The 12,894-nt window shown below is 34.6% G+C and overlaps 1 protein-coding gene across 1 annotated transcript in view; it reads left to right on the top strand.

Moving 5' to 3' along the window:
• MARCHF1 (membrane associated ring-CH-type finger 1) overlaps positions 1 to 12,894 on the top strand; it is a gene marked incomplete at its 5' end in the record, with an annotated part of 368,775 nt that overhangs the window by 41,037 nt on the left and 314,844 nt on the right.

Raw genomic sequence — 12,894 nt, 5'->3', positions numbered from 1 at the left:
TTGCTCTGCTTGAGGTCTAAGTATGTAACCTTTGCTTTAATTCCACGAACTAGGGAATAGTATTCCAGTAAACTCCTTATTTATTTTTTCTCTTAGCTAACCAGAATTGGTTTGGGTTGCTTATAAAGTAGCCTTCTATAGATTGTCCCCAGGCTAATCCAAAATAATAATTATAATGTACTGTGAGCTGATTTTGATGCTAAAGAAATTTTGTTTCTTTTCTGAAGGAGAGCTCTCCACCAAATAAATACAATTCCATGTTGGAAAGAGAGTAATAATAAGTGGCGTTGAGTGCAAAGGAATTAAATAAAAACAAGGAGAGAGCTAATTTGAGAGGAAATAATTTTAGTTCATTATAGGGGAGAATTTTCAATTAAACGGAAATGTTTAAAATAAATCTGGGGAGGAAATGAGTTCTTCCCTAGTACTCCCTGTGGGGAGGGAAAAAATAAAGGGAAAAAATGTCTTGCTTTCAAGAATGATGGTGAAGATAGATTTCCCTTCCATTTTGCCATTGCGGTGTATTCCACCATCACTGTACAATTACTTGTCAGGGACATGAACTTTTTATGACTTCCTCTGCCCAGATAATAATTCACTGATCCCATTAGCCAGGTTCTCAGGAACACTGGCTTGTCAACCTGTGTAGCACAAAGTCAGGAAGCTGTCCAACAGGCTTATAGGACAGTTGCCTTATTATCTTGATGTACATCCTACCAGGGGTTACAGTAATACAGAGAACCACTTTCTTATCCAGAAAGGCATGTTTTCAGAAGAACTCCTGGATAGGAAAGGGATTATTTAACCCTGACTAATTTGTTTGCTTCACTACTTTATACTATACTACTGTACTTTGAGAATGACTTCCACATTGACCAGGGTTGATTTGACCAATTTTCCAGGACAACGATGATGTGGAATATTACAGCTTCACAGGTATGTCACAAAGCCAGGCTGTGACTTATGAAATATGTAACATGAAGCAATAGAAAATAGATGGTTCAACATGCTGTTGAACACTAAATTCAACAGTTTTATTGAGAAAGCACTTCTAGTGTAATCACCCCTTCACACTAAAGTGACTCATAAATTTAAATCATAATTTAAAAACACTTTTATAGCATTTACTATACCCCAACAACTATTTTGTTTAGTTTAAAATGTTTAGTATACTTATCCCTTTAATTTTATCTCTAGCTTTTTGGTTTTGTATTTATGTGGTTTTGTAGCATGCTATATAGTAGAAGACACAACATGGTGAAGAAATGAGTAGAATGGTGAGAGGTACAACATGTGATCAAAAGGGAGTAGTAACTGCTAGGCATGAAAGTGGTCCAGTCTATTTTAAGTGTTTTATACATATTGAATTATTTAATCAATACAACAGCTCTGTGACATAGATACTGTTATCTTTTTTCACAAATGAGAAAACTAAGGTACTTACGTATACTATTCTAAGGGGACTAACTGTAAACTTAGGACTGTTGCTAAAAAATCAATGGTAAAGGGAAATCTGCCCATTGAGTAGAACTTGGAATAGTATATTTTATTGGTTTGTATGGATCGAGAAATACCCTCAAGAGGTTACACAGGTGCTAAGTAGCAGGATGCAATTTGAAAACGTGGAGGGTTATCCAGAATCCAAACATTTATCCTTTACTGCATTTCACATACATAACTAATTATAATCAGATAGCTATGTTTCCTGACTGGTGCTCTATCTGCTAGATTGATTCCTGTCTTTACCATCTCTTATAATCTTACACTTCCATGATTTCTTGGAATGCCCTTTTCCTCCCTTTACCTTTATCACTTCCATTGATGGCCTGCTCAATTCCAACTCCTTCACAAAGCTTTCTTGACAGCCATCTCTAAGTTTGCATTTGCCTTTCTTTTCACTCTTAAAGCTCACAGTGTTTTTATCTACCACCACTGCTGAATGCCTAACTCTATCAAAAGCAGAGGTGAATAGAAGCTCTAGCATGGCACCTTTCTCAAAGGGGTGGGGGGGCAGCCAGACACCTCATTGCTGAGTGATTACAGCGGACACCTTCCCATAGGGAGGAGGCAGTCATGTGCCTTCACTGGAATAGAATTGCATCCTGGATATATATAGCCTTCTCTGCCCCAAATGCTTTTAATAGAACCAGCATCTATGGGTTATTTACCTTTAGTTTATTCTTAGGACATTGCCTAAGCTACTTATTGTATACCAAAACAAGTATACCAATGGACTCATGGGATTATCTCTTCTTATTCATGCACTCCACCAATGTAAAGCAGGTGACTTGATAGAATGGTGGAATGGTCTATTGAAAACCAAATTATAGGGCAGTTTAGAGATCATACCCTTAAAAAGGGTATGTGATATTTTATTTTAAAGGATGGAGAATATGTTTTGAATAGGTGGCCAATATATCATTTTCTTTTATATCTAGAATGTATGGGTGTGGGAATCCAGGAATGAAAGATGGAGTGACATCGCTCATATTTAACTTAGTAACCCACTTGTAGAATTTTTGCATTCCTTTTCATAACTTAGATGCTACAGATTTGGATTTTTCCCCATAGGAAACATACTTTCATCAGGGACACAACAGTGGTTTCATTGAATTAGATTTTCAGACTGCCACCTGGTTATTTTGCATTTCTCTGTGCCATTGACCAACAAGCAGGTTATTGCACTGGCTGGCATGGCTGATGGTGATTACAAAGGAGAAACTGGGGAACTTCTGATGAGAGCTGGAGAAATATGTCAGTGAATCCAGAAGATTATCTGTGGTATCTCCAAATGCAACAGCAAAAGTTAGGAAAATTATAGCAACAACAACAATCTTTATATATAAGACCACTGAAGATTCAGATTTTGATTTTGGAATGAAAATTTAGGTTACCCCACATGCTACCAATGACAAAGGGCATATGGAATTGATAGTAGAATAAAAATGTTACAAAAACCAGTTACAGTTTTGTGACCAGTTACAAAATGAGAGCTCCATCAATATGCACATTTTATTATATATTTGGGTATGTGAATATATATATATATATATATATATATATATATATATATATATATTCACTATATTTTATCCCCCTCATTTTCCTTATCATTTTATTTAAGGCATGGTAACAGTGGTTTACTTCAAAATTTAGTCTTTAGTTGACAGAATATTCAGATGGGACAGAGGAGTAATGAGCATCACTAGGGAGGCATGATCTGTCATAGAGATGGATATTTGATGATTTGGATTTTGTACCTCACTTTTTAAAAAGGTGAATGTTGTTATTGTGTTTATGTGAAATATATTTGCAACTAGTTACATGGAAGCATAAAATTGGTACTTTTTGACTGACGATGGATTGTGCTCCAAACCCACTCCTATGCACTCTGCTTGGACATGCTTAGCCTGAGATTCTGAAATCCTCTTTGTCAGCTGGTTCTGGGTGACACTGAAGGGGAGATGGAAAGACAGAAAGAAGAATCTTGTTCTTGTCAGTATCATCCTAGCAGATGGTGTTTCACTCACTCAGCAGCAGTTGGTTTATATCTTAAGCTTGTTTAGTTATTTCCAGAACCAGCCTTAATGTGTCCCTCCGAGATACCAGGTATAGGTGGGGAACCAATCTAATGAGATCTGCTCCCCAGAGTTCTCAACCCCAGTTACAGTGCCCGTCCTCCAAGCTGAATTGGCATTATTAGCTTCCACAGAGATCTAAGACCCAGTTCCTCGTGCCCCTCTTTGAGTTCCCAAGGTTCTCACATTAGCCAGATACATTAATGAGGGTTCTCCAGAGAAACAGAACCAATAGGGTGTGTACATACAAAGAAAGAGATTCATTTTAAGGAATTGCTTCGTGCAATTGCTTCATGTGGAGGCTGGGCAAGTCTAAAATTTCTTAATACCATCACATTAGGTGTTAGATTTCAACATATGAATTTTGGGGGAAAACATTGAGTCAGTTGCAATAATCTTGATTGTCCTCAGAATGTCCTAATGTTTTACTGTTTTTCCAATGTGTTTTTAATAGTTTTCTCATTCACTCTACAAAGTATCCTATTTGAACAATGAATTATATGATGTTCTAAAAATAAAGAGCACTATATTTTAAATCAGGACACCTGAGATCTAGTCCTGGCTATGTGAACATTGCATGTGACTTTGAGCAAATCACTTATCCTGAAGAGTAGACAACCCTTCCTCCCATTTATTACAGCTCCAAAACTCTTTGATCTTGTAATCTATGATGCCATCATGCAATTTGCCCAAATATACTTACATGTGTTACTATTGAGATACTGACATAAATCTGAGTAGCAGTAGAAGGGGCGAGAAATGACATGAATTTTGAGCAGTGTTCTGAGCAAGAGAAAAATAAATCTGGTTGGCAAAGTTGAACTAGGAGAGCTTTTCTGAAAAACAATTGTTAAATCAATCTGATTATTTCAACATTAAAATTATGGCAGCAGCAAAGGATAAATACACAATATTTGATAATTTTAATATACATATAACTACAGATAATAATACTGATTTTTTTCTCTGTACAGGCACTGGTTAAAGTCCTTTGCTTATACTAATTTATTTACCTTGAATAAAGGTAAATTACTATTGAGACAGGCATTATTATTATCCCCATTTAATGGATGAAAGATTCGGAGGGTTTAAGTAACTTGTTTGAATATATATGGCGAGGAACTGATGTACTGAGAATTATACACAGTAGACTAGTTTTATAACTTTTAAACCATAATTTTAAGTATCAAGATCAATATAGCTTTATGTGACCTGATGGAAGTGTTAGGTATCACTATGGTGGTAATTGTTTTGCCATATATGGCTATCAAATCAATACATCATATACCTTATGCTTACACAATATAATAAGTCATTTATATCATTAAACCTGGAAAAATTAGTATAGCTAGATTTAGAAGAAATATAATTACAATTCAAGTTTGAGTAGAGAAAATAGTTAAGCTCTGTTAAAAAAATATTTGGATTGTTCTTTTCAGAATTATAAAAAACTTCCTAGGCATAGATGGCTCTAGGATTTCTGAAATTAACCATCAGATTCTCAGGCCCCAACTTCAGATAATTCTGCAATAATCAGATGTTCTGATTCAGTGGATCTGAAGTGCAGCCTAGAAATCTGCATTCTAGTTACATTCCCAGTGATTGTTTTGTCCTCCAAAGTTTGAGAGCAACTATTTTATAGCTTTTGGGATGTCAAGAAAGCAATGAGGTACCTGACAGATATGTTGCATTAGTTGGCCAGAGCTGCCATAATAAATTACATAGACGGAGTGGCTTACACAACAGAATTGTATTTTCTCTCAATTCTGGAGGCTAGATGTTTGAGATCAAGTTGTTGGCAGATTTGGTTTCTCTGTTTGTAGACAGCCACCTTGCCACTGTGCCCTCACATAGTTGTCCTTTTTTGTCTGTTATCTGCGTCCTGATTTCCTTTTCTTTATCAGGACACTAGTCACACTGAGTTAGGGCCCGCTGTAATGACCACATTTAAATTAATTTTCTCTTCAAAGATTCTATCTCCAAACACAATCATGTATAGAAGTATGGAGGGTCAACTCTTCAACATATGCATTTTGAGAGAGACAATTCAACACAATATACCCACTGACCATACATCTCATCTTGCTCAGAATAATCCCAGGTTATATCTGATATGCCATGATCATTTCTATTAAAGCCTCTTTTTAATCTCGAGAATATTCTAATTTGGATCATAAATCCTGTGCTCTCTCTATTTAAAGGTTTCAAAATTACTTAATTTGAAGCATGTATAGCTCTCTTATTATTATTTTTTTTTGGTCCCACTGGTATTTCGAGGACAATTCTTATTGTATAGAAAATATTAAAACACTGATTTTCAAAAGTTACATTAAAGCAATTATGCTCTTAAATTGTATTACATTGAAAATTAAAAATCCAGGAAAGGAAATTTAAAGTGCTTAGAGTAGATTTTACTACTCCCTGCATGTGCAATTATTCTTGATTTTCTTCCTTAATATATGCACATATATTTTATACCCAGTCTTTATACTATTAATATATAACTTAAATCAGGATTTCATGTTTTTGTTCAAAGGCTGCTGCAAACATTTGAAATGTCATTTGTATCCAGAATTATCAGTAAAAATATAAAATAAAATTGACCTTTCTGAAGCTGTGATAATTCAATTTAGATTACTCTCAGTCAATTAAATTCTCTGTCCTGGTTTCTTCATCTATAAAACATGTCATAATACCAACTATCCCACAATTATAAGAACCATAAAGATCACATCACATAAATGCCACCCATCTAGCTCTTCTTCCCTATTCATTTTATCATTATCTCTCCTCCAACACTGGCCATACTGCTTTCCTTATATTTCTGTTTTGTTTTAGCCATTGGGATGTTAGTTTGAGGCAAAGGCATTGTGTTAGTGTGTTTATTTTTAATCCCTTGGACCAGCAAAACGATTACCCCTCAAATCAACAAATGTGTATTAAATGTGTATTAATGAAATAAGAATGAATGAAGTTGATAAAGGCAATTTTCTTAAATTTTCTTTATTGTAGAGAATTACATAAAAGAATTACATATGAGATTATTAAAGAGCTTGAACATCTAATTGACACTTTTCTAGCATGAGCAAACCATTCGTAAGCCATTCAAATATCAAATGCTTAGTTGAGAAATTAGTTCTTAAGTGTATGTTCTTAGAGGTGAACTCAGACAACACATAAGAAAAAGAAAATGTACTACTTTCCCTTCCTCGTATTTCATTTGGCTGAGAAAATATTAAATCTTGGTACAAAAGCACTTTACTTATGAGTCTTTGCTTGCACATTCTATATTCAAATGAAATGCTAATCTGGAAATTTGGCTTGATCTCATATTTCTTCTTGGAATCCTTATAAAATAGATACATATTAACTCCAGGGTACTTTTCTGGAAGTTCTTCAATCTTTCTTCTTGAGGATAATTTCTATGTTACCTGTTTTAACTTTGTGTATAGTTATACTGCACACTTTGTGGGAGATGTCATCTGGGTGTTCTACGCCTTGACTTCTATGGTAATTACATAATTAATACTGATATATTAAATAGAGACAAGGGTACAATGAAAATTCTATCTGCTTTATGTATATGATATCTCAAAAAGTTTACAGAGTATATTTTATATGACTTGCTTATTATTTGCATACTGCACTTGAAAGAAACTAAAAAAATACCTCAGACTTTGAAACTAAAATACTTCTTTAGGGTAAGAGGTACTTTGAAAAAGTATAAATACTATCCATTAACTTTTTTATATTAGAAATTTTGCTTTTGCTTTTTTCTAGGATGCATTTATTAATATCAACTTTTCTGTTCACATGTTAATTAGCAAGCAAGTATGATTAAACTATTCCCCACAAATGAGTATTTCTTCTGAGAGATTCAGGCTAGTAAAGGTCAATCACACTTAAACATCAATCTTATGCATCTTGTTATGTAGTACTTAAGTATTTATTCTCTATTTTCATAGGAAAATTGTTAGCTGTCTCCTAACGTTCAGTCTCTGAGATTCTTTGAACTGGTAATAGATGCAGATTTTCATAGATAATTATTTCCTTTGAACAAAATTCTGGGTATATCTCACTTGACTTCTTTAATATTTTAAGCATCTTACCTTTGTGTTGAATACAAAAAGAAACATTTATAATAAAAACTGGAATGTTCAGCTTGTATAGGTAAAAAGTAGTTTTCAGTAAGAAATATTAAAAAAATCTACTGAACATTTTCCATACAGAACTTTTAACTGTTGAAAGCAAAGTATATTTTTTAACTTGTTCTAAACATGCAGAACGCTAAAAGCATATAGAGTGAAATTAACACCCATAGGGAGCTGAAAAGAGAGTTGATTATCTCTATCTTTAGAATGTTTTTTAAATGATTCATTTTGAAAATTGATTTCATAGTGGTACACATATAAAGGAAGAATAAATACACATTTGTTGGTTTGAGGGGAAATTATTTGTCATTTCAAGAAAAAGCAATTAGAAGTGAATTCAGTTGATCTTCCAAAATTTATTTCCAAGGCATTATAATAAATATAATCATCTTGTAAGGCTAAGAAACCCTGAGTCACTATTAGGGTGTTCTTCAAATATGTATTTTAACACCTTTTCTCAGCTTTCTTCTGGACCTGTAAGAGCTACACATACCTGACATTTGTTTACTTAAATAATTTCTTGATTTTTGAGTTTCCTCTATCTCTACAACTTTTCTTGGAATAAAATTTTCTTACTCAGTTGGGCTGAATTTGACTTTATTTGTTAGTAATTTTTTCTCTAAAATAGCTCCCCCGCAAAAGGTTGTTGAAAGAAAATGCTTTCATCATATACTATTGAAAGAAATAACTCCACAGTAATAAAATGAAAACAAAAGAGTTGTTTGCTCAATGAGGAATATCTACTGATATGTGTCATATGGCATTGAAGGGTGAGTTAATTACTTTTCATGAACTTGCTTTATTAGCTGAAATATCTGGCTAATGTAGTTATGAAAATACATTAGGCATATTTGAAATTCAAATGATATAAAACCCAACACCACTAATTCAACACCCAAGTCATCAGTTGTTCACAGAATTGCAAATTAGTATAGCTGTATGTGAGTAACAGATGGAGAAATTAAATTTGTTCAACAGCTTTTCTGTAGGTTACTGGAAGCCTGACTGCTGATGTGTTTTGGTGAACTAAGCTATCCCGTGTGACTCACTATACAATAGCCGAAGGAAATGGGATTTTTGTTTAGTACAGAAAGTGCTCTAAAATGAAAAACCCAGTTTTGTTATTGTTGTGTTCTTTCTTTATAGTATGTGAGGTTTGAAGTCCTTTCCAAATGTTCAAGATTCCTGAGTATTTTTCCTCAACTTCAAGTATATTAGCTAATTCAAAGAAATAAACAACAATCACTTTTCCTCTAAAAAATTAATTCTGGTTTTCCTGAGAATTAAACAGTTCTACTAAATCACAAATTGATTTAGTATATTCATATATATATTTTCATACAACAACACAGCTGTAATATTCTGAGAAAAAAGTGCAACTGCTGAAGAATCTCTGAAATATGGCTTATTAAAGATATTTTCGTTGTCTAACTTTACTTTTTTACAGTTCTGAGTCATCATGAGAAGGTTCTACTAATGGTCAAAATGCTAATGAACACCACAGTTTATGATGGTTCTCCTTCTTCTTAGAAGCTCTACACATTGCTCTTGTATTGAAGGCAGATATCTCATTTGAGCTGATGATTTTAAATAATAAAAGCCAGTATAGTTTAGTTTCATTACAAATTAAAGCAGAAGCAAATCTCTCTTAGGGGGCACACAATTTAAGCAAGAACCCTGTAATCATCAAAAATAGAGAACTGAATGAACATCAAGATTGTAAGCCAATATTGAACATAATTATGCATGTGTGTTCTTCACACAAAACACAGAAAATATAAAGGGCCATTTTAGCTGCATGCTACTTTGACTAGTTAAGGAGAATTAAAAAAGTAATAAGATCTTCCATTTTTATAGTTTTGTACTTACAAATACCCAAGGCCTTAATCTTAAATGTTTCAAAAATCTTTTCACATGCTATTTATCAACAGACTGTCCAACAAAGAAATCTTGCATTTGATTGCAAATCATAATAGAACCTTTTAACTTTCATAATTGATCATTTATACAGAAAAAGCCTTTCTGTGACTTGTTTTAAATTAAAAAGTGACATTAAATGACGTATATTTTAATTTACATAGTTCTTTATATTTGTCAAAGTGGTTTTACCTGCTTTACTTCATTATCCATAGTAACTTCCTAAATAATTTTCTCATATTCCTGCACCATTACATTTTGGTTTTCATGGATTTTAGACTATAGTTAGGGCCACTACACAACTTTGAAAATGGCACTCTTACGCTGCAGGCCATAGGATTGCTTTGTTTTGTTATGCTTTGCTTTTCCTTTGCTTGTCACTAAGGCAGACAAGTAAAATGAATGTTAACTGTCTTAATGGTCAGTATGTATCACCACGTAATTGAGTTGTAGCTCACATATGGTAATAACCAGGAAAATCGTCAAAACAATCAAATTAGCTATTTCAAAATTCAATTCAAAAGCCAGCTCTTACAGATTTTCAGGATAATTTCTTGTATGTAAATGTCTTTTTCCACTCATATCTGTCTGTGAAGGCAATCCCACATGTCAGTTCCTGCCCCATTCTCTAGCAATACCTATAGTACTTTGGATAAATCTGCATTTAAAAGTTGCTGCCCAGCCAGTGTGGCTCAGTGGTTGAGCATTGACCCATGAACCAGGAGGTGACAGTTTGATTCCCAGTCAGAGCACTTGCCTGGGTTGTGGGCTCCATCTCCTGTAGGGGGTGTGCAAGAGGCAGCCAATTAATGATTCTCTCTCATCATTGATGTTTTTCTCTCTCTTTCTCCCTGAAATCAATAAAAACATATTTTAAAAAGATTAGGGGATAATCTTAAAACATTTCTTTCTTCCTTTTGTTCGTTTGGATCCAAATGAGAGACAGTTTTTTGTTAATAATTCCCCTCCTCTTCTTAAGTAAGAAAACCCTGAGTTTTTAGCTGGGCACATGACTTCCTAAAATACTGACTGCGTTGTCCAGTCTGCCTTTGGACAACTAGGTGTGGCAGTGTATTTGAGTTCTGCCAATGGCTTGTAAGCAGAAATGTTTTTATGAAAAGGAAGCCCAGGTTTCTTTCCCATTTTTCCTTCCTTCTGGCTGGAATGGAGATGTAATGGCAGTGTCTGAAACATGGAAAAATTCTTTATTCCTGAGGCCTTCACACACTGGCTGCCAGTTTATATTAACGTTGATTTTTGTTGTTGTTGTTTGTTTGTCTTTCCTGAGTGAAGAAACATCCATCTTGCTTAAGCCACTCTGTAATAGTTTGCTAGGGCAGCACCACAAAATTCCGCAGACAGTGGCTTAAACAACAGAAGCGTATTTTCTTACAGCTCTGGAGGCTAGAGGTTTGATGTTAAAGTGTTGGCAGGGTTGATTTCTTCTAAGGCCTCTCTCTCTCTGGTTTGTAGATAGGAATCTTTTCTCTATATTTTCACATTATTTTTCCCCTGTGCATGTCAGTTCCTTTGATAAGGACACCAACCCTATTGGATTGACCTACTTTAAAGGCCCTGCCTCCACATACAGTCACATTCTGGGTACCAGGGCTTAGCACTTCAACATATGACTTTTCGCAGGACACACTTTAGCCCGTAACACATTCTTTCTTCCCTCTTTTTCTTACATGTAGCCAAATGGATTTGTTTGATACAACATCAGGGACATTCAAATGTTGTAACTGCTGATGCAAGCTGGATCATTAGATGACCTTGCTTAGATGTGTGGACCTGGTAGGCTTCCCAGAACTTTTCTCCTCGGGAACACTGACTTCTCACCCAGTCTCAGGTGCACACCTCCCCTTGACAGGGAAAACCTTTCCTACCAAACTTATTTCAGGACAGAGAGAGAACAGGAAGTGTGCATCCTATGTTCCAAGAGGAGATCAGAACCAGAAGGTACAAAAGCATATGTGTGCAGTTTCTTATCTCAAGCTCACCAATTGCTCTGACCCCCTGAAGATAAGTGATGAGAGAAGGGAGGCACAAACGGAGGGCTCTAATTAAAAATTCTCCACATGGAACCAGGAAGCAAGGGGAAATGACTTTCTCCCTGTAGTAATGCTGAATAAACTACTTTACATGTGCCTGCTATTACTGATGTTTTTCCATGTTATTTTAAATTTAAATTTTTTTATTAAAGGCTGAAAACTTATTGCAAGCCAGAAGTCTTGAGCATGTGACATATACATTTATCACAATTATTATTAATTATTCCAACTGTCTATTTTAAGTGATATATCCCCCCCTCCCCCAGGAACTTTTTGATTGCTCTTTGGGAAACTTAGTAAAATTTGGAACATCTGAGATGGTATGTTATAGGAGGAAGTCACAATTAAAGGGAAGAAAACATACCATTGAGAAAATGTTGTGCTGGATTCAGCTCTCTGCCTGTTTTTGCAAATAGTTTTATTAGAACACATTGTTTATATAATGTCTGTGGTTGCTTTGTGTTGAAACAGCAAAGTTGAGTCATTATGAAAGAGATTGTGTTATCAGCAAAGCCTAAGATATTTACTGTACGGCCCTTCCTGAAAATGTTTGCTGACCTGGGCATAGAAAAAGTCATAGGAAATACTTTACATTTATCTGTTAGCTTCTCTTAAGTGTTAAATTATCATTTTTATTTGGTTATATATAATATAGTTATCCATAGGAAATTTTGGTGGATTAATTCAGATATAAATGAATTAAGTGTACATTTCTTCACAAACTGAGAATTTGGTCCTTATATGTAAAATGTTTTGCTATGATTAAAAAATTATGAGACACATCTTCATTTAGACTAAGAACTAATGTTCTAATTAGGAAACAATTAGATCATTTTATTTCTAGTGCATCCTAATGAGAAAAAAATTGATAATTTTATGAACAGATTTAACAGGGTAGCTAGTGAAATTTTTTCTCAGTGTATTAATGGGTTATGATGCTTATTCATATGATAACTAATGCCCTGGTGCATAGATTCATGCACACTGAAAGCAAATTAATTAGAAGGTGGCCAGTGTTATAGCTACCAGTTGGAGCATCTGCCTCCTGGTGGTCATTGCACGCCATAGCTACCAGTCGGACCTTCGGACAGTTGTTTAGCCTTTTATATAAAAGGCTAAGCAACTGGCCAACCAGCCGACCAGCTGGTAGGCATGATGCGCACTGACCACTAGGGGGAAGATGCTCAATGCAGAAGC

This window comes from Cnephaeus nilssonii (assembly GCF_951640355.1).
Source record: "Cnephaeus nilssonii genome assembly, chromosome: 5".
Taxonomy (NCBI): Eukaryota; Metazoa; Chordata; class Mammalia; order Chiroptera; family Vespertilionidae; genus Cnephaeus; species Cnephaeus nilssonii.
This window is presented reverse-complemented; position numbering and strand designations above follow the sequence as displayed.